The 23,146-nt window shown below is 45.5% G+C and overlaps 1 protein-coding gene across 21 annotated transcripts in view; it reads left to right on the top strand.

The window, feature by feature from the left end:
* The first annotated feature begins 11,192 nt into the window (after positions 1–11,192).
* CELF1 (CUGBP Elav-like family member 1) overlaps positions 11,193–23,146 on the top strand; it is a 99,838-nt gene continuing 87,884 nt past the window's right edge. For 10 of the 21 annotated variants that reach the window (XM_023215630.3, XM_023215626.3, XM_023215629.3 and 7 more), the window contains exon 1: positions 11,272–11,437. The gene's annotated coding sequence lies outside the window, so the exon portion shown is untranslated. Of the gene's footprint in view, positions 11,438–23,146 lie in introns of all 21 variants that reach the window. The other 11 variants (XM_031936723.1, XM_031936724.1, XM_023215636.3 and 8 more) reach the window with 3 other exon arrangements.

Below are 23,146 nucleotides of genomic sequence, written 5' to 3' on the forward strand. Positions count from 1 at the left end.
TGTTTTTGAGACAAAGTCTCGCTGTGTCACCAGACTGGAGAGTACAGTGGCACGATCTTGGCTCACTGCAACCTCCGCCTCCTGGGTTCAAGTGATTCTCCTGCCTCAGCCTCCCAAGTAGCTGGGATTACAAGCACATGCCACCACGCCCAGCTAATTTTTGTATTTTTAGTAGAGATGGGGTTTCACCATGTTGGCCAGGCTGGTCCCAAACTCCTGACCTCAGGTGATCCATCCTCCTCGGCCTTCCAAAGTGCGAGGATTACAGGCATGAGCCACCCCGCCTGGCCCATCTGGTGGTTTTAAAAGATTCATTTTCTTTTCTTTTTTGAGATGCAGTCTCCTTCTGTTGCCTAGACTGGAGTGCAGTAGCGCCATCTCGGCTCACTGCAACCTCCGCCTCCCGGGTACAAGCAATTCTCCTGCCTCAGCCTCCCCAATAGCTGGGACTACAGGTGCCCACCACTATGCCCGGCTAATTTTTTGTGTGCTTTTAGTAGAGACAGGGTTTCGCCATGTTGGCCGGGCTGCTCTCGAACTCCTGACCTCAGGTGATCCATACACCTTGGTTTCCCAAAGTGCTGGGATTACAGGCGTGAGCCACTGCACCCGACCTAATTTTAGAATATTTTCATTGCCCTCAAAATAAGCCCCATATCCATTAGCAAAGACACCGTTTTCTCCCAATCATCCTCCAGCCTTAGGCAAACACTAACCTACTTTCTGACTCTATAGATTTACATGTTTAGCATGTTTAGGGCATTTCTTCTTTTTACTTTTCTTCTTTTTTTTTTCTAGGAAATAGGGTCTCACTGTCACCTAGACTAGAGTGCAGTGGCAGCATGACCATGACTCACTGTAGCCTCGACCTTTTGGGTACAAGCAATCTTCCCACCTCAGCCTCCCAAGGAGTTGAGACTACAGACGTGTGCTACGATGCCTGGCTAATTTTTTATTATTTGTGGTGATGGGGTCTCACTGTGTTGCCCAAACTGATCTCAGGGCTGGGCACAGTGGCTCACTCCTGTAATCCCAACACTTTGGGAGGCTGAGGCAGGCAGATCACCTGAGGTCAGGAGTTTGAGACCAGCATGGTCAACATGGAGAAACCCCATCTCTACTAAAAACATACAAAAATTAGCCAGGTATAATAGTGGGTGCCTGTAATCCCAGCTACTCGGGAGGCTGAGGCAGAAGAATCACTTGAACCCGGGAGGCAGAGGTTGTGATGAGCTGAGATCACCACGCCACTGCACTTCAGCCTGGGTGACACCATGTCAAAAACAAAACGAAACAAAACAAAGTGATCTTGAATTCCTGGGCTCAAACAATCCTCCCGCTTTGGCCTCCCAAAGTACTGGGATTATAAGTCTGAACTACTGTGTCTAGCCTAGTGTATTTCAAATAAATGGAGTCATACAATATGTGTTCTTTGTATTTGGCTGCTTCTTTTTTTTTTTTTTTTTTTTTGAGATAGAGTTTCACTCCTGTTGCCCAGGCTGGAGTGCAATGGTGTGATTTTAGCTCACTGCAACCTCCACCTCCTGGGCTCAAGCAATTCTCCCACCTCAGCCTCCTGAGTAGCTGGGACCGCAGGTGCGCACCACCACACCTGGTGGTGAATTTTTGTATTTTTGGTAGAGATGGGCTTTCACCATATTGTCCAGGTTGATCTCGAACTACTGGACTCAAGTGATCTTCCTGCCTCGGCCTCTGGAAGTGCTGGCATTGCATGTGTGAGCCACCCCACCCTTTTTTTTTTTTTGAGATGGAGTTTCATTCTTGTCACCCAGGCTGGAGTGCAATGGCATGATCTCAGCTCACTGCAACCTCTGTCTCCCAGGTTCAAGCAATTCTCCTGCCTCAGACTCCCTAATAGCTGGAATTACAGGCATGCACCACCACTCCCAACTAATTTTATATTTTTAGTAGAGACGGTTTCTCCGTGTTGGTCAGCCTGGTCTCGAATTCCCAACCTCCGGTGATCTGCCCGCCTCGGCCTCCCAAAGTGCTGGGATTACAGGTGCGAGCAACTGCATGTGGCTTTTTTTGTTTTTCTTTTTATTTTATTTTCTTTTTTTTCAGATGGAGTCTCTCTGTTGCCATGCTGGAGAATAATCTCAACTCACTGCAAGCTCCGCCTCCCGGGTTCACACCATTCTCCTGCCTCAGCCTCCCGAATAGCTGGGACTACAGGCACCCGCCACCACATCTGGCTAATTGTTTGTATTTTTAGTAGAGATGGGGTTTCACCGTCTTAGCCAGGATGGTCTCAATCTTCTGACCTCATGATCCACCCGTCTCAGCCTCCCATAGTGCTGGGATTACAGGTGTGAGCCACCATGCCCAGCCTTTTTTTCTTAATAGATATCTCTTGTGTATTGATATCTGTCTTATGCTTAGAATGTTTTCAAGGATCATCCATGTTGTAGCAAGTATCAGGACTGTCCTTCTTTTTATTGCCAAATAATATTTCAATGTATGGACAGACCACATGTTTTTATCCGTTCATCAGTTGATGGACATTTGAGTTGTTTCCATTTTTGGCTATGTTGAACAATGCTGCTGGGAACATCTGCATACAACTTATGGACATAGGTTCTCATTTCTCTTGTATATTTGACTAATCATGAAATTGTGAGGTTATAGAGTATTACTATGTTTAACCTTTAGAAGAACTGTCAGTTTTCCAAAGTGACTGCACCGTTTTGCATTCCCACCAGGAGAGTATGGAGGGTTCCAATGTTGCCATGCCACATGGTCGCCAACACTTATTATATGTCTTTCATTATAGCCATTTTAGTGGGTGTGGTGTCTCTTTGTGGAATAAACTTTTTTTTTTTTTGAGACAGAGTCTCGCTCTGTCGCCCAGGGTGGAGTGCAGTGGCGTGGTCTTGGCTCACTTCAAGCTCCGCCTCCCGGGTTCACGCCATTCTCCTGCCTCAGCCTCCCGAGTAGCTGGGACTACGGGCGCCCGCCACCACGCCCGGCTTATTTTTTGTATTTTTGGTAGAGATGGGGCTTCTCCATGTTAGCCAGGATGGTCTCGATCTCCTGACCTCGTGATCCACCCACATTGGCCTCCCAAAATGCTGGGATTACAGGCCTGAGCCATTGCGCCCGGCCAGGAATAAACTTTTAAATGTGGAATAATTTAGATGCACAGAAAGGTTTTAAAAATAGTACTGAGAGTCCATTATGTCCTTCCCCCTCCAATGTTAACATTTTTTTTGGTAACAGCTTTATTGAGGTATAATGCATATGCCTTGTCACCCTCCTAACTATACAATTCAGTGTTTATTAATATACTCACAGGGTTGCACAACCATCACCAATATCTAATTTTAGAAAATTTCATCATCCCAAAAAGAAATCCTATACCCATTAGCAATCACGCCCCATTCCCTCATTCCCTGACAACCACGAATTGACTTTCTGTCTCAGTGGATCTGCGTATTCCAAATATTTCATATACATGGATCATACAACATGTGGTCTTTGTATATTCATGTACACATATTCATAAAGGTCATTATAACCATATAGAGAAAATGTTTTGTTTTTTGTTTTCGAGACAGAGTCTCACTCTGTCACCCAGGCTGGAGTGCAGTGGCACATTCTCCACTCACTACAACCTCCACCTCATGGGTTCAGGCGATTCTCATGCCTCTGGCCTTGCCTTTTCTGTTCTTTTTTTTCTCATTTGAGACCATCTTACTCCCATCACCCAGGCTGAGAGCAGTGGTGTGATCTTGGCTCAGTGCAGCCTCGACCTCCCAGGCTCAAGTGATCCTTCCACCTCAGCCTCCCCAGTAGCTGGGATTACAGGCATGCACCACCACGCCCAGCTAATGTTTGTATAGGCGGGGTTTTGCCATGTCGCCCAGGCTGGTCTTGAACTCCTGAGCTCTAGCAATCTGCCTGACTCAGCCTCCCAAAGTGCTGGGATTACAAGCCTGAGCTACCACGTCCGACTTTTTTTTTTTTTGAGAGTCTCACTCTGTCACCAAGGCTGGAATACAGTGGTGTGATCTCTCCTTACTGCAACCTCTGCCTCCTGGGTTCAAGCGATTCACCTGGCTCAGCCTCCTGAGCAGCTGGGATTATAGGCATGTGCCAACACGCCCGGCTAATTTTTGTATTTTTAGTAGAGATGGGGTTTCACCATGTTGGCCAGGCTCGTCTTGAACTCCTGACCTCAGGTGATCCGCCCACCTCAGCCTCCCAAAGTGCTAGGATTACAGGCATGGACCACTGCGCCCAGCCTCTGCTTTTTTCAGTCAGTGATATTTGTGAATATTATACCATGTCGGTGCAACAGAGGTAGATTTACTTTATTCTTTTCAAAAAGTTACATAAGCCGGGCGCCATGCTCACATCTACCTGAGGTGGGATGATCGCTTGAGCACAGGAGTTTAAGATTAGCCTGGGCTGAGAGTGAGACCCTAGCTCTACAAAAAATTTAAAAACTACCTGGGCATGGTGGCACATGTCTGTAGTCCCAGCTACTTGGGAGGCTGAGATGGTAGGATCACCTGAGCGTAAGAAGTCAAGGCTAAAGTGAGCAAGCTGTGCCCCTGCATTCCAGCCTGGTCAGAGGCTGAGGCAGGAGAATGGCGTGAACCGGGGAGGTGGAGCTTGCAGTGAGCCAAGATCACGCCACTGCACTCCAGCCTGGCAACAAAGCGAGACTCCCTCTCAAAAAAAAAAAAAAAAAAAGTTACATAGTATTCCAATGTAAGGATTTCAATTCAATTCAAAAACATTTACTAGCCAAGCAGTGGCTCACACCTGTAAACCTAGCACTTTAGGAGGCTGAGGCGGGAGTATTGCTTGAATACAGGAGTTCAGGATCAGCCTGGGTAACATGGGGAGACCCCATTCCTACAAGCAATTAAAAAAAATAGCCAGGCCTGATAGCGTGTATCTGTGTGTGTCTGTGGTCCCAGCTACTGGGGACGCTGAGACAGGAGGATCACATAAGCCAGGGAGGTCAAGGCCGCAGTGAGCCATGATTACTGCTCTCCAGCCTGGGTGACAGAGCAAGACCCTGTCTCAAAAAAAAAAAAAAAAAAAAAAAATTACTGAGTAGCCTGAATTTCCAGACATTCTTCCTGTACTTGGACTACATCAGTGAACAAAATAGACAAAGATTCCTGCTCTCCATTGCCTTTATTCTGTGAACTGTATTTCAGGGTAACCAAATATCTCACTGGTGAGAGAAAATTCTTTACAAGACACTTCCCGCATGTGGAAAGAAGTATAGAATCACAAGTCCAGGCGTGGTGGCTCACGCCTGTAATCCCAGCACTTTGAGAGGCCACGGAGGGTGGATCACTGGAGGTCAGGGTTTGAGACCAGCCTGGCCAACATGGTGAAACCCATCTCTACTAAAAATACAAAAAATTAGCCGGGTGTGGTGACGCATGCCTGTAATCCCAGCTACTCCGGAAGCTGAGGCAGGAGAATCATTTGAACCCAGGAGGGGGAAGTTGCAGTGAGCTGAGATCGTGCTGCTGCACTCCAGCCTGGGAGACAGAGCAAGACTCTGTCTCAAAAAAAAAATATATATATATATATAATATGTACATTATATGTTATATATAATATGCACATTATATATTATATATGTACATTATATAATATATGATATGTATATTATATATTATAAATTATATGTGTTATATGTTTTATGTCTATTATATATTGTATGTATATTATATATGTGTATTATATTGTATATTATGTTATATAGTATGCATGTTATATATTATATAGAATGTATATTATATATTATATATAGAATGCATATTATATATTATATTATATATTATATATAGTATGTATATTATACATTATATAGTGTGTATATTATACATTATATATAGTGTGTATATTACACATTATATATAGTGTGTATATTATACATTATATATAGTGTATGTTATATATTATATATATACATAAAATCAGAAAATCTGCATTTTGGTAAAATAATGGATCTAGTTAATAGCCATCAATGGATAAAAGCATTAGATGAAACACTCATAGGAAACTTGACCACAGAGGGATCAGCCTGAGGCCACCTCAACCACGGATGAGTCTGTGTCACTAAAAACAGGACAGACAACCTGATGTCATAGGCTATAGGCCTCCAGATGTGATGTAGCGCGATGCTCACAGCACCACCTGAATATAACCAGGCCTTAAGAGTTTTCTTTCTGGCCAGGCGCGGTGGCTCACACCTATAATTCCAACACTTTCGGAGGCTGAGGCGGGCAGATCACCTAAGGTTAGAAGTTCAAGACTACTCTGGCCAACATGGTGAAACTCTGTCTCTACTAAAAATACAAAAAATTAGCTGGGCATGGTGGTGGGTACAGGTAATCCCAGCCGCACGGGAGGATGAGGCAAGAGAATTGCTTGAACTCGGGAGGTGGAATTTGCAGTGAGCCGATATTGCACCATTGCACTCCAGCCTGGGCAACAAGAGTGAAATACCGTCTCAAAAAAAAAAGTTTTATTTTTTTCTTTTAGAGACAAGGGCAGGGCAAGGTGGCATGTGCCTGTAAGTCCCAACTACTCGGGAGGCTGAGGCAGGGGAATCACTTGAGTCCAGAAGTTCTGGGCTACAGTGCACTATGTCAATCAGGTGTCTGCACTAAGTTCAGCATCAACATTGTGACCTCCAGAGAGGGGGACCACCAGGTTACCTAAGCAGTGGTGAGCTGGCTCAGGCTGGAAATGGAACAGGTCAAAAATCCCATGCTGATCTGTAGTGGAATCATGCCTGTGAAAAGTCACTGCACACGAGCCTGGGCAATAGAGCAAGATCCTGTCTCTTTAAAAAGAAAAACAGGCCGGTCGTGGTGGCTCATGCCTGTAATCGCAGCACTTTGTAAGGCCAAGGCGGGCGGATCACGGTGTCAGGAGATTGAGAGTATCCTGGCTAACACGGTGAAACCCCGCCACTACTAAAAATACAAGAAATTAGCCAGGTTTGGTGGCATGCGCCTGTAGTCCCAGCAACCCAGGAGGCTGAGGCAGGAAAATCGCTTGAACCTGGGAAGGGGAGGTTGCAGTGAGCCAAGATTGTGCCACTGCACTCCCTGGGCCACAGAGCCAGACTCCGTCTCAAACAAAAGCCAAAAAACAAAAACAAGAAAGAAAAGTAAATAAGCCGGGCGCGGTGGCTCCCAGCACTTTGGGAGGCCTAGGTGGGTGGATCACCTGAGGTAAGGAGTTCAAGGCCAACCTGACCAACATGGCGAAACCCTGACTCTACTAAAAATACAAAAATTACCCAGGCATGGTGGCACATGCCTGTAATCCCAGCTACTCCAGATCTGAGGCAGCAGAATCGCTTGAATCTGAGAGGAAGAGGTTACAGTCAGCCAAGACGGCGCCACTGCACTCCAGCATGGGCAACAGAGCGAGACTCCGTCTCAAAAAAAAAAAAATTAATAATAAATAAATAAAAACCAAATAGAGACAGGGTCTTACTCTGTTGCCTAGGCTGGAGTGCAGTGTCATGATCATAGCTCACTGCAACCTGGAACTCCTGGGCTGAAGGGGTTCTCCTACCTCAGCTTCTTAAAAAGCTGGAACTGCAGATGTGCATGCCACCATGCCAGGCTAACATTTTTACATTTTTTATTTCTGTGGAGATGGTGTCTTGTTATGTTGCCTGGGCTGGATTTGAACTCCTGGCCTCAAACAGTCCTCCTGCCTTGCCCTCCAGGGTAGCTGGGATTATGGGAGTAAGCCATCATGCCTGGCTATCATCATTTCCTCTATAATTATTTCTCTATTGTTATATGGCTATGAATGAACCATAATTTATCAATCTCCTTTTGTATCAAATTTTATGCTGTGTAAACAATGTTATGGCCAGGTGTCATGGCTCACACCTGTAATCCCAAAACTTTGGAAGGCAGAGTGGGGAGGGTCACTTGAGCTCAAGAGTTTGAGACCAGCCTGGGCAACATAGTGAGACCCTTGTCTCTACCAAAAAAAAAAAATTAGTTGGACATGGTGGCACACACCTGTGATCTCAGCTACTCACAGGCTCAGGTGGAAGGATCACTTGAACCCAGGAGTTCAAGGTTGCAGTGGCTATGATAGCACCACTACACTCCAGGCTAGGTGACAGAGCAAGACCCTGTGTCTAGAAAAATAAAAATAAAAAATAAAACATGTTACAGTCTCTGCCATTATGCATGAATCTTTCCTTAGGATAAATTCCTAGAAAGGTATGTAAAAGTTCAGATTCCTCTAGGCAGATTACCTGAACTTTACTCCCTCCACCACTTGGAGAAGTCTATTTCTCTGCACTCTTACTAACACTGGCTATTTTTTTTTTTTTTTTTGAGACAGAGTCTTGCTCTGTCACCCAGGCTAGAGTACAGTGGTTCGATCTCAACTCACTGCAACCACCGTCTCCCAAGTTCAAGCGATTCTTTCTCAGCCTCCCGAGTAGCTGGAACTACAGGCACCTGCCATCATGCCCGGCTGATGTTTGTATTTTTCAGTAGAGACAGGGTTTTGCCACGTTGGCCAGGCTGGTCTTGAACTCCTGACCTCAGGTGATCCGTCTGCCTCGGCCTCCCCAAGTGCTAGGATTACAGGCATGAGCTACTGCGACTGGCCAACACTGGCTATTTTTTAAAAAAATAAATCTTAATCTATTTGTAAGGCAAAACATGAAACAGGAAGCTTTACATACTCTTACATCTCACACTAGGCTTTTTTTTTTTTTTTTTTTTGTATTTGGACTGTTTAGCATTTTGTCTATGCTGCTGAAACCTTTTGAAGTTACAAAATCTATTTGCGTTCTTCATGTAATTGTTCTTCCCCCAATCTTGGGCTAACAGGCTGTGGCCTTCCTCGGTAGCTCAATGCAAGAGTGATATTAATACCTTGCAAGTTCCTCCCTTGCAAATGGGAGCCCTAAGTCAAGGTGCAGATAGAATAGGAAAAAGCTTCTGGTTGCTCTTCAAGAAGTATGTATTGAGTTAGATACAGTGAAAAGCAACAGCGATATTAGGAGAATAACAAGATGGGTATGGAAAAGTTTCTGGTTGCTCTTCAAGAAATATTTATTGAGTCAGATACTGTGAAAAGCACTGGAGATATAACAAGGTGGGCGTGGTGCCTGTCCTTATTTAGCTGATGGACAGGTTCCAAGAAGCTTCTAAAGGCTGAACGTTTCATTTGTTTTCCATACCTGGCACTTAGATACACCTATTAATTAAGTCAACAATATTTATTGAGCATGTACTATGGATTAGGCATTATCAAGGCCCTGAGGATAGAGCAGTGAAATAAAACAGACAAAACCTCTATCCTCATGAAGTTTACCTTTTGGTTTACCTTCTGGGCTACTGTCAATAAAACAAGTAAAATATGTAAGTACAAAATATACTGTGAGGCCAGGTGCAGTGGCTCACGCCTGTAATCCCAGCACTTTGAGAGGCAGAGGCAGGCAGAACACTAGCAGTCAGGAGTTTGAGTCCAGCCTGGCCAACGTGGTGAAACCCTGTCTCCACTAAAAATACAAAAATTAGTCAGGCGTGGTGGCAGGCGCCTGTAATCCCAACTACTCGGGAGGCTGAGGCAGGAAAATTGCTTGAACCTGGGAGGTGGATGTTGCAGTGAGCCGAGATTGCACCACTGCACTCCAGCCTGGGTGACAAGAGCAAGACTGTCTCAAGAAAAAGAAAAAAACAAAACCCAAAAAAACAAAACAAAACTGTGTTAGATAATGATAAGTGTTTTGGACAAAAATGAAAGTGGGATTGAAAGCATGGGTGTGTGCATGTGTGTGTGCGCATAGTGTGCATACGTATGCCGTGTGTGAGCAATGTAAAATAGGGTGCTCAGGGAAAAGTGGACTAAGAAGGTGACACTTAAGTCAAAGTCTGAAGGAGATGAGGAAGTGAGCCATGTGGATATCCACGTGATTCTATGGAGCACAAAAGGAGACAGATTCTCTGCTTGAAACATTTCTATAACCTACAGGAGGAAATATATGGTAATATTTTTGACAACATTCTGTAAGCTATAATGGTCTATAAATACAGAATGTTTTCAGTCAATTACACATAAAACTATTAAGAACAAGATCATATATCAGCATTATGAATGTATATAAAACTACTCAGTACAATTAGGGAATATGATCATGTACAATTTAAGGACTAAACGGTACCAGAAAAACTGTGGTTAGTTTTTTTTTTTTCCCTCCAAAGGCGACAGAGGAAAACCCTTGAGACCTTGAGGCTTCTGCTTGGAAGCCCACTTGTTTGTGGTAAGGTAGGATATAATCAGTATTTGTGGGTATAAAAATTATATTCTCTGGGAAGCCAGATCATGTTACAGAGAAACGATCCCATGAGTTATTTGCATGTTGATGGGGCCAAAAGCTTCCACAACAAAGTTTTGTTAACCTGCATTTAACTGCCTCACAAGGTCTGGAACCTACGGAATAAACGTTGGCTCAAACAACAACAACATCAAATTGTACTGCTTGTGTTCCATCTACACCCAGGGATTCCTGAGTAACTCGGGAGGAAGTCTTTAAAGACCTAACCTGAGTTGTTAAGAAAACGTTTTTTTTTTTTTTTTTTCTGGGAAAAGCAGGTTATGGCTGAGCAATCGGTCTCTTAATAGAATCTTTGTGAACTTCCTGATGTCGCAGCGATCGTTGCCAGGTTGTGCGTTCACACTGATTATCTTGCTAAAAGGCACTCCCTGCACTTGGAACACACATATCCACATCCCAGCAAAGAAGGAAGGCCTGGATGCTGTTGCTTATCTGCTGGGGCAAAAAGGGGCGTGCCATGTGCCCAACGCTGGCCAAGCACCAGTCACTCCTTCACTCATCCATTTATTCAACAAATATCTTATTATGCTCCTACTCAGTGTCCAGTAGGGGTGCCTCCTTGCCCACCAGGGTCATCTAGAGCTCCTGTGGGTGCGGTGGGCAGAGTCAAGAACTTGATTCCCAGGCCTGGCTCTTCCCTCCAGCAGGGTTCGGAGACAAAGAGATGTGCCCCTGCAGCTCTCTCGGCTGAGGGCTCCGCCCGCGGCCCCAGGGGCTTAGGCGCGGCAGCTCCTCCACTTCCCAGCCCAAGGGGGCGCTGCAGTGCCCGGCGCTCGGCCCGCCCCTACGCCGCGCTCCGCTCGCATGTGCGCTGCGGGCGGCGCCGCGGTGATACGTTCCCCTTCGTCGCGCTCCCCCTCCTCCTCCGCCCTCCCCGCCGGTGGTAGGTGCCGGAAGTGCCGCCATTTTGGGGTGTTCTGCTCTGGCGGCAGCGGCGGCGGGACGCGGAGGCTCCCACGGGATTCGGCCTCAGTAGCGAGGCGGCGGCGGCAGCGGCGGCTGCGGAGGCACAGGCAGCAGCTGAGGCAGCGGCGGGCTCAGGTGCAGCCGCTGGTGAGTGCTGCGGCCACAGGATAACGGGCCACGGGAGGGGGGGAGGGAAAGAAGGCAAGAGGGAGGCGCCGCGGGGCGGGTCCGGTTCGGGAGGCCGCGGGTCACAGGGCCCTCCGGGCGCGGCCTCTCCTCGTTTTCTGCGTCCTGAGGCAGGGCTGCGATCTCCTCCTGCATGTCGGGGTCCCCGGCACCCCCGTCCTGTCGGGCTTGCCCGGCGCGTGCCCCCGCGCCCAGGGAGACCCGCCCTCCTCGTGGCCTTGCTTCCTCTCCCCGCGCCCTTTACCTTCACCCTCTGGGCTCAAAGGCCTCGTTCCCTACCCAGTGCCAGCTCCGTTTTCCTCCGCTTTCTGGCTGCCGTGCTGGACCCGGGCTACCTGCCCAGGACACCCCATCTCTGCCCCTGTCGCCTCACGTGTTCTTGGTGTTCACCCCTGTGGGTACCGAAGGGTCCCCGCCCCTAAAAGGCAGCGCTTTTTCGGCGAGAGCCCCTCGTTTCTCGCCCCAGATCCGCTAGGGCCTTGGCCTGCCCTCCCCCCACATCAGGTGCTCACCCTGTCATGGCCTAGTAGCTGGGCAGGAATCTCGCCCCCGGGAGCGCGGGGAACACATTAAAGCGCTTTCTTCGCTAGGGAACAGGCTTTGAATTTAAAGCCGGTGGTGTCTTGGTTGTGGTCCTTCAGGCAAGATGTTTTAGTTCTCGGAGACCATTGCACATGCACCAGGGAGCTTCTCATTGGTTTAGGCTCATACCCATAGTTGAGGGTAATGTGGTGAGATTTTGATTGGAATCTGTTTCCGCAAAATGGAATCTCTTTCTCGCCAGGAGAGAGCTGTAGGTTTATTACCTTCGAGTAAAAAGACTGTATAACAGTTTTAAGGAGCATGAAATGCTTTATAATGTGTGCAGTGTAAGAGGTTACAAATACTCAATGAATCTTTTACAGGAACTTCAATTTTTTTTTTTTTTTAAGACGGAGTTTCGCTCTTGTTGCTTAGGCTGGAGTGCAGTGGTGCGATCTCGGCTCACTGCAACCTCCCCAGGTTCAAGCGATTCTCTTGCCTCAGCCTCCCAAGTAGCTGGGATTACAGGCATGCGCCACCACTCCCGGCTAATTTTTGTATTTTTAGTAGAGACCGGGTTTCACCATGTTGATCAGCCTGGATGTTCCCGAACTCCTGACCTCAGGTGATCCACCCGCCTCGGCCTCCCAAAGTGCTGGGGTTACAGTCGTGAGCCACCGCGTCCGACCCGAACTTCACCTTTTAAAGATCTTTTCACTGTCTGATTACCCGTGAATTGGGAAGGCTTTAATTGCATGCTTTCCCCTTGCCCACAAGTGTAGCTTCTCTCCGAGTGCTATGGAAGTTTCAGCCTCTCCGTTAATCCTTGGTGAGAATGAAGGCGTCTCCATATAGAATCACCCTTTCTGTTTTAGCATTAATGAGTCCACTTAGAAAATCATGGAATTACAATAGCGTGCACAAACTGTTGTTACGGTGATTTTCTTCTCGTGCTAATTTTTATATTCTTCTGGCTTTACTTACCTAGTTTGTGGTTTCTGATCATGAGTTAGCCAAGATTGAAGCCGCACTGTTGGTAAAGCAAAGCTGGAGCTTTCAGCTGTTGCTTTAACCAGGAAGGTTATGGTTCCCCTAGTGGTTCTTTTCTCATGACAGTCCACCACCTGTTTCCATTAAGAATGGCCTTTGGCCCAGAGCATAGGCCTCAACTTCTATTCAACCATTCATTCTGATCCCTTTAAAGAAAAGAAAACCCAGGGTTTTCTTTAAAGATTGTGCTGTCTAGACTTAAGATCCACTAGCAGGAGGGGCTGTTAGAGATGGAATATCTTTTCTAGAACCCCTTCACTTTTTGGATGAAGAAACTGAGGGCCCTAGAAGTTAAGTGACTTACTTGCCCAAGGTTATGTTTTTTTTTTTTTTTTTTTTTTGAGACGGAGTCTGGTGCTCTGTCACCCAGGCTGGAGTGCAGTGGCCGGATCTCAGCTCACTGCAAGCTCCGCCTCCCGGGTTCACGCCATTCTCCTGCCTCAGCCTCCCGAGTAGCTGGGACTACAGGCACCCGCCACCTCGCCCGGCTAGTTTTTTTTGTATTTTTTAGTAGAGACGGGGTTTCACCATGTTAGCCAGGATGGTCTCAATCTCCTGACCTCGTGATCCGCCCGTCTCGGCCTCCCAAAGTGCTGGAATTACAGGCTTGAGCCACCGCGCCCGGCCTGTTTTTTTTTTTTTAAACAATATCATGAGTATAATAATGCAATCTACCCTTTGAGATGTAATGAAATGGGAAAGGACCCTGACTTGAAGTTAGAATTAGGCCTGGATTGTAATGCTTGCTCTGTCATTTACTAGTTATACAACCTTGGCAAGTCACTCAACTGTTCTGCTCCTCAGTTTATTCTCACCTGCAAAATGAAAGAAACAGCATCTGCCTCACATGGTATTAGTTCAGCTTCTGTAACATGGTGAAATACCCATGATGTAATAGGCAGACAGTGAAGTTTTTAGCCAAAATGATTTCCATGTATTTTTCTTAATACAGAAGTTACAGATTCATTATAAAAAATACATATAAGTCAAAAAAGGAAGAAACTCACCTATAGTGCCACCACTCAGAGATGATTGTTAAATATTGGGTCTTTATCTTGCCTATCATTTTTATATGCTATAGAAATGCCTGTTTTCGCAAAACAGGCTTATCCCAGTCACAGTTTTGTGATGTGGGTCCAGTCCCAACCCCCAAGCCCTGACCCCGCCATGGAGTCTTGCTCTGTCACTCATACTGGAGTGCAGTGGTGTGATCTCAGCTCACTGCAACCCTGCCCGCTGGGCTCAAGCGATTCTCCTGCCTCAGCCTCCTGAATAGCTGGTATTACAGGCGCCTGCCACTGCGCCCAGAGAGTTTTTGTATTTTTAGTAGAGATGGGGTTTCACCATGTTGGCCAGGCCCATCTAGAACTCCTGCCCTCAGGTGATGTGCCCATCTCAGCCTCCCAAAGTACTGGGATTATAGGCGTGAACTACCATGCCTGGACTTTATTTATTTATTTATTTATTTATTTATTTATTTATTTATTTATTTATTTATTTATTTATTTAGTAAGTAAGTAAGTAAGTAAGTAGAGACAGGGTGTCACTGTTTTCCCAGGCTGGTTTTGAACTTCTGAATAAAGATGTGAGCCAGTGAGCTTGGCCTACATGTTAAAATTGTGGTTAAAAACACAAAATTGGCCGGACGCGGTGGCTCACGCCTGTAATCCCAGCACTTTGAGAGGCCAAGGCAGGCGGATCACGAGGTCAGGAGTTTGAGACCAGCTGGCCAATATGGTGAAACCCCATCTATACTAAAAATACAAAAATTAGCCAGGTGCGGTGGCATGTGCCCATAGTCCCAGCTACTTGGGATGCTGAGGCAGGAGAATCACTTGAGCCCAGGAGGCGGAGGTTGCTGTGAGCTGAGATTGCGCTACTGCACTCCAGCCTGGGCGACAAGGCAAGACTCTGTCTCAAAAAAAGAAAAGACTCACAACATTTATTAACTTAGTCATTTTTAAGTGTTTTGTGATGTTAAGTACATTCACACTGTTGGAAAACAGATCTGTGAGTTTTTCATTTTGCATGTCTAAAACTCTATACCTGTTAGACGACAGCCCCCCTTTTCCCCTTCCCACTAGCCCCTGGTAACCACCATTATTTCTGTTTCTACGATTTTGACCACTTCAGGTAACGTCATGTAAGTGGAATCATACCATGTCTGGTTTTTGTGGCAGACTTATTTCACCTAATTAGTGTAATGTCCTGAAGACTCATCCATGTTATACTATGTGACCAGATTTATTTCCTTTTTAAGGCTAGTACTTCATTGTGTGTATATATATATCATGTTGTTTATGGACTGCATCCACTAATGGACTTTTGGGTTGCAGCTACCTCCTGGCTATTGTGAATAGTGCTGCTGTGACTGGGTGTGCAAACAGGTCTTCCAGCCTCTGGAACAGTATCATTTGTTTTGGATATATACCCCAAAGTGGGATTGCTGGATCAAGTGATCATTCTGTTTTTAATTTTTATTATTTTGAAAGAATGCAGTCCACTGGAATAGTTTTTTTATTTCTATTTGTTTTAAGAACCCTATACTGCTTTCTATAGAAGAAGTTGCACCATTTTACAGTCTCACCAGTAGTACACAAGGGTTCCAGTTTCTCCACATCCTCACCAATCTTTTTTTTTTTTTTTTTTTTGGTGGCCACCTTAATGGGTGTGAGACACCTCACTGTGGTAGTTTTGATTTGTATTTCTCTGCTAACTAGTGATGTTGAGCATCTTTTTGTATGCTTGGCCATTTATATATTATCTTTGGAGAAATGTCTGTTCAAGGCCATTTCCCAATTTTTAATCAAGTTTTTTGATTTTTGTATTGTTGAATTATAGACGTTCTTTATATTTCCTGGATTTTTTTTTTGAGAAGGAGTCTCACTCTGTTGCCCAGGCTGGAGTGCAGTGGCGTGATCTCTGCTCACTGCAACCTCCACCCACTGGGTTCAAGCGATTCTCCTGCCTCAGCCTCCTGAGGAGCTGGGACTACAGTCATATGCTACCATGCCCAGCTAATTTTTGTATTTTTAGTAGAGAGGGAGTTTCACCGTGTTGGCCAGGCTGGTCTTGAACTCCCGACCTCAGGTGATCCACCCAGGGATTACAGGTGTGAGCCACCACAGCCAGCCTCTATTTTCTAGATATTAGCCCCTTATTAGATAGATGATTTGCAGATATTTTCTCCCATTCCGTAATTTGTCTTTTCACTTTGTTGATTGTATGCTTTGATACACAAAATATTTCATATTTGATATAGTCCCATTTGTTTATTTCTGGTTTTGTTGCCTGTGCTTTTGGTGTCATATCCATGAAATCATTTTCAAATCCAGTATCATGAAGTTTTTCCTCTTTATTTTCTTCTAGGAGTTTTATGGTTTTAGGTCTTACATTTAGGTTGTTTTAACCTTTTTTTTTTTTTAAGACGGAGTCTCACTCTTTCGCCCAGACTAGAGTGCAGTGACTCGATCTTGGCTCACTGCAGTCTCTGCTGCCCTGGTTGAAGCGATTCTTCTGCCTTAGCCTTCCTAGTAGCTGGGATTACAGGTTCCTGCTACCGTGCCTGGCTGATTTTTGTGTTTTTAGTAGAGACAGGATTTCACCATCTTGGCCAGGCTGGTCTTGAACTCCTGACTTCGTGATCCACCTGCCTCGGCCTCCCAAAGTGTTGAGATTACAGGCATGAGCCACTGCACCCGGCCCGTTTTAACCATTTTTAAGTGTGTAATTCAGTGACATTAATTACATTGAGATGTTGTGCAATCATCACTGTGATCTTTTCAAAATGTTTTCATCACCCCAAATAGAACCTCTGTAACCGTTAAGCAATAACTCTCAATTTTCCCTTCCCCCCTGCCTCTGGTAGCCTCTAATCTATCTTTGTGTCTGTGAATTTGCTTATTCTAGATATTTCATGTAACTGGAATCATGTAATACTTGGCTTTTTGTGTCTAGCTTATTTCACTTAGCATTTTGTTTTCAAGGTCCATGCGTCATTTTGTAGTATATATCAGGACCTAATTTCCGATCTCGGCTCACTGCAACCTCCGCCTCCCAGGTTCAAGCTGCCTCAGCCTCCTAAGTAGCTGGGACTACAGGCATGAGCCACCTAGCCTGGCTAATTTTGTATTTTTAGTAGAGATGGGGTTTCACCATTTTGGCCAGGGTGGTCTCAAACTCCTGACCTCAGGTGATCCACACGCCTCGGCCTCCCAAATTGCTGGGATTACAGGCATGAACCACCGTGCCTGGCCCTAATTTCCTTTTATGGCTGTGTTCCTCTACTTCTTGAGGTCAAGAATGTCTCCTTTATTTTGCTGTCCTCTGTTGGAGTTCTATAAAGGTTTAATTGATTATAATTCATGCTCTTCAAGTGGATTGCCAATGACAAGAGAGATGTCTACTGACATATTCAAACTTCTTGAAAATACAAATATGTCAGCATGTATAATAAAGTAGTCTATAGCGATAATCCGAATCACTGTGTATAGCATTTAAAATTTCTAATCTAGTCAGATTTTCCTATCTTGGAATGTACAGCACTTTCTTTTTTCTTTTTTTGGAGATAGAGTTTCGCTCTTGTTTCCCAGGCTGGAGTGCAATGGCACGATCTTGGCTCACCACAACCTCTGCCTCCCAGGTTCAAGTGATTCTCCTGCCTCAGCCTCCCGAGTAGCTGGGATTACAGGCATATGCCACCACCCCCAGCTAATTTTTTGTATTTTTAGTAGAGATGGGGGTTTCTCCATATTGATCAAGCTGGTCTTGAACTCCCGACCTCAGGTGATCCGCCCACCTCAGCCTCCTAAAGTGCTGTGATTACAGGCGTGAGCCACCGTGCCTGGCACAGCATTTTCAAAAAATGTGTACTGAAAAAGTATCAATTGGAGAGGTTAAGAATTGACAAGTTCCTGCCTTTGCTTTATACCTATATGAATGGCTTTGTTAGGTGGATCAATTTCTAGGTATTGTATATTGTGGACAGATAAATTTATAAATCTGCCATTAATGGCCTAGTTAGAATAATACTTTCGGGTATGAACATTTCAGAGATACTCATAGGTGCCAGGTGCAGTGGCTCACGCCTGTAATCCCAGCACTTTGGGAGGCCAAGGCGAGCGGATCACAAGGTCAAGAGATCGAGACCATCCTGGCCAACGTGGTGAAATCCTGTCTCTACTAAAAATACAAAAATTAGCCGGGTGTGGTGGCACTCACCTGTAGTCCCAGCTACTCAGGAGCGTGAGGCAGGAGAATTGCTTGAATCCAGGAGGCAGAGGTTGCAGTGAGCCGAGATCACGCCACTGCAGTCCAGCCTGCCAATAGAGTGAGACTCTGTCCCCCCCCCAAAAAAACTCATAGGTCTCTCAGTTTGTTCTAGTGTGAAGAAAGTTGGCCGGGCATGGTGGCTCACACCTGTAATCCCAGCACTTTGGGAGGCTGAGGTGGGCAGATCATCTGAGGTCGGGAGTTCAAGATGAGGCTGACCAACATGGAGAAACCCTGTCTACTAAAAATACAAAATTAGCCAGGTATAGTGGTGCATGCCTCTCATCCCAGCTACTTAGGAGGCTGAGGCAGGAGAATCGCTTGAATTAGGGAGGCAGAGGTTGTGGTGAGCCAAGATGGCGCCACTGCACTCCAGCCTGGGCGACGAGCAAAACTCCTTTCTCTCCCCCGCGCCCCCCCCCCCCAAAAAAAGATACTGAGAGTATCTGTCAATTGCATGAAAGGCCTTTCTTCTATTTTTCTCCTTTAAAAAAAATTAGGGAGGCCGAGGTGGGTGGATCACAAGGTCAGGAGATCGAGACCATCCTGGCTAACACGGTCAAACCCTGTCTCTACTAAAAATATAAAAAATTAACCAGGCGTGGTGATGGGTGCCTGTAGTCCCAGCTACTTGGGAGGCTGAGGCAGGAGAATGGCGTGAACCCGGGAGGTGGAGCTTGCAGTGAGCTGAGATGGCGCTTCTGCACTCCAGCCTGTGTGAGAGTGTGAGACTCCATCTCAAAAAAAAATTTATATATATACATATACATATATATATATATATATATATGATAGGGACTGGGCATGGTGGTGCGTGTGTGTAATCCCAGCACTTTGGAAGACTGAGGCAGGTGGATTGCTTGAGCCCAGGAGCTTGAGACCAGCCTGGGCAACATAGCTAGCCTCATCTCTACAAAAAATACAAAAATTATTGTATTTTCGTACAAATTTTGTAAAACTTTCTTATAAAAAAAGAAGAAATAGAAAAAAGGTCTCTGGCAGCTGGGCAAACTTTATGCTTTAAGACTTCAGATTTGCTCTTTATTATTAACCTCTTAATACTCATTATTAACAATATGTTCCTTACTATTAACCTCTTAATAACTTATTATTAACCTCTTAATGAGTATTGGAGACTTTATGGCTCTGAATGAAGGTCAGTATTTATTTATTTATTTATTTATTTTTGAGACGGAGTCTCGCTCTGTCACCCAGCCTAGCGTGCAGTGGTTCAATCTCAGCTCACTGCAACCTCTGCCTGGAGGGGTTCAAGCAATTCTCGTGCCTCAGCCTCTCAAGTAGCTGGGATTATAGGTGCCCGCCACCACGTCCGGCTGAGTTTTGTATTTTTAGTAGAGACAGGGTTTCTGCATGTTGGTCAGGCTGATCTCGAATTCCCGACTTCGGTGATCTGCCCACCTCGACCTCCCAAAGTGCTGGGATTACAGGTGTGAACTGCTCCACCCGACCTTAATTTTTGTATTTTTATTAGAGATGGGATTTCGCCACGTTGGCCGTGCTTGGCCAGGCTGATCTTGAACTCCTGACCTCGAGTTATCTGCCTGCCTGGGCCTCCCAAAGTATTGTGATTACAGGCATGTCTGGCCTATTATTTGATTCTTGATTTTTTTTTTTTCCTTTTTTGAGACTGTCACTCTTGTTGCCAAGGCTGGAGTGCAGTGGCGCCATCTTGGCTCACTGCAACCTCCGCCTCCTGGGCTCAAGCGATTTTCCTGCCTTAGCCTTCCGTGTAGCTGGGATTACAGGTATGTGCCACCACACCTGGCTAATTTTGTATTTTTAGTAGTGATATGGTTTCTCCATGTTGGTCAGGCTGGTCTCAAACTCCTGACCTCAGGTGATCTGCCCTCCTCAGCCTCCCAAAGTGGATTGCTATTAATATAATGCTGTAGTTACCAGAACACCTATACTAGAGTTACAGTACACTGAAATGGTCAAAAGGCAAGTAAAATAGAAATAAGAAAATTTTGATGAAAGTCTGGAGAATTAAGTCTTTCTGTAATTGAGAGTTGATTCTTTGATTGTGCAATCCTTAAAATGGAAATGGTTTGAAAGGATGGTGTGACTTGAATGGGCTTTATAAGCACAGCCTGGTAAGGATAACTGACAGCTTGGGACAATGGATTTAGGGTACCACCAGTTAACGTTTCTGGGCGTGTTTTCCTATCTTTAAAGTGGAGATACCAACTCAGAATAGTAATGTGAGGATTAATTGAGGTAACTTATGCTAGGCACCGAACAGTGCCTGATACAGTATTGATAACGCTGTTTCTTTTTCCGTGTGTAAAATGGGCATACCACTCACTTGTCTTTTGGGTCAGTAATGCGTTTCAGCCAAATGAGAAAAGTAACAGGTGAAATGCCTAGCAGTGCCATACATAGATGAGCAGTACCTACTATGTCAATGTTCCTTTTGTTTCCTTTTTTTTTTTTTTTTTTGAGACAGAGTCTCGCTCTGTTGCCCAGGCTGGAGTGCAGTGGCCGGATCTCAGCTCACTGCAAGCTCTGCCTCCCGGGTTCACGCCATTCTCCTGCCTCAGCCTCCTGAGTAGCTGGGACTACAGGCACCCACCACCACGGCCGGCTAGTTTTTTGTATTTTTTAGTAGAGACGGGGTTTCACCGGGTTAGCCAGGATGGTCTCTATCTCCTGACCTCGTGATCCGCCCGTCTCGGCCTCCCAAAGTGCTGGAATTACAGGCTTGAGCCACCGTGCCCCGTCTTGTTTCCTTTTATGAGTGTGTTTTGTTTTGCATTTTCTTGTGTCTGTTGTGGCTTAAGGGGTGAGATTTGTGTGTCTGAAATGCTTTGCTAAACAGGGCATTGTTCCTTGTGGAATACTTGGGTAATATGGTTTCCTGGATTTCATATTCACTGTTTCTACTTTATGTGAGAATCTAGTGTTAGGAGGCTTCTGCATTCAAAGAAAACTGAAAATTATAAATGAATATATTGGATTTGTAATAAGGGACACCTTTTTTTTAGACCTATTTTTTTGAAACTACACCTTTGTAGTTTAAAGTGACGAGTTCAGGCGGGGAGGAGGGCTCTAATATTTAGAGTTGTAATGCAGATTTAAGACTTAATCAGTTTTAGCTATTTGCTTTGTAAACTGTATTGTATCAAGAGTCCTTATTTGCCAAAAACAGCTTTCTTTCTTTTTTTTTTGTTTTAGAGATGGGGTGGGGACAGGGGTCCACGGGTCCACTATGTAGCCCAGACTGGTGCAAACTCTTGGGCTCAAGCAGTCCTCCTGCCTCAGCCTCCTGAGTAGTTGGGATTGATTACAGGAGGGCAACATTATGCCTGCCTTGAAGACAGTTTCCTTGATGAGACCTTTGTAAAATAACTTTGGCCTTGTCATAGAATTGGCTTAGACTCTTCTTAAAGTGGAGGTTTCTTTATGGAATTCTGTAGTTATTTTTTAACCTCTGCTGTGCTGTGGAGGCCATGAGTATGCATTTGTTTGTTTTACACTTCATTAAGTTCCAGATTTGTAAAGTTTTGGGCTTTTTTGGTCTGCCGTTGTTTTCTGAGACAAGGTCTCATTGTGTCACTCAGGCTGGAGTGCAGTGGCGTTATCATGACTCCCGGTAGCCTCAACCTCCCAGGGCTCAGTGATCCTTCCCCACCTCAACCTCCCAAGTAGCTGGGACTATAGGTACGCAACACCATGCTTGGCTAATTTTATTTTTTGTAGAGATGGGGTCCCACTATGTTGCCCAGGCTGGTCTTGACCTCCTGGCCTCCAGCAGTCCTCCTGCCTCAGCCTCCCAAAGTGCTGGGATTACAGGCATGAGCTACCATGCTGGCCTTCTTTTCCATTAGAGACAGAATCTTTCTTTGTTGCCCAGACTTGAATGCAGTGGTGCAATTATAGCCTGGAACTCCTGGGCTCAAGTGATCCTCCAGCCTCAGCTTTCCAAGTAGCTGGGACTACAGGTGCACATCACTACACCTGGCTAATTTTTGTAGTATTTGTAGAGACGGGGTCTCTCCTGGTCTCGAACTCCTGTCCTCAAGTGATCCTCCTGCCTTGGCCTCCCAAAGTGTTGGGATTACAGGTGTGAGCCGCCGCGCCCAGCCCTGTTGATATTTTGTAAAGCTGAGCACAGTCCATCCCTTTTGATATTTTCTAAAGCAGAGCACGGTGGCTCACACCTGTAATCCCAGCACTTTGGGAAGCCAAGACACGCGGATCACTTAAGGCCAGAAGTTTGAGACCAGTCTGGCCAATGTGGTGAAACTCTGTCTCTACTAAAAACACAAAAATTAGCCAGATGTGGTGCATGCCTGTAATCCCAGCTCCTCCAGTGGCGGAGGCACAAGAATGGCTTGAATCCAGGAGGTGGAGGTTGCAGTGAACTGAGATCACGCCACTACACTCCAGCCTGGGCAACAGGGAGACCCTGTCTCAAAAAAAAAAAAAATCAGAGAAAATATCAACAAGAATGATGAGTTTTTGTTTAGTGATTGCATTGATACCTGATGGATCTCACTTAATCGAATTTGATGTGCTACTTTTAGATATGTTCATAGGTGCAGATATGGCTTTATTTATTTATTTGAGACAGTTTCACTCTTGTTGCCCAGGCTGGAGTGCAATGGTGCGATCTCAGCTCACTGCAGCATTCGCCTCCTGTGTTGAAGCGATTCTCCTGCCTCAACCTCTTGAGTAGCTGGGTTTATAGGCACCTGCCACCATGCCTGGCTAATTTTTGTATTTTTAGTAGAGATGGGGTTTCACCATGTTGGCCAGGCTGGTCTCAAACTCCTGATCTCAGGTGATTCACCTGTGTCGTCCTCC

The sequence above is a fragment of the Piliocolobus tephrosceles genome, chromosome 13 (genome assembly GCF_002776525.5).
Source record: "Piliocolobus tephrosceles isolate RC106 chromosome 13, ASM277652v3, whole genome shotgun sequence".
In the NCBI taxonomy this organism is placed as follows: Eukaryota; Metazoa; Chordata; class Mammalia; order Primates; family Cercopithecidae; genus Piliocolobus; species Piliocolobus tephrosceles.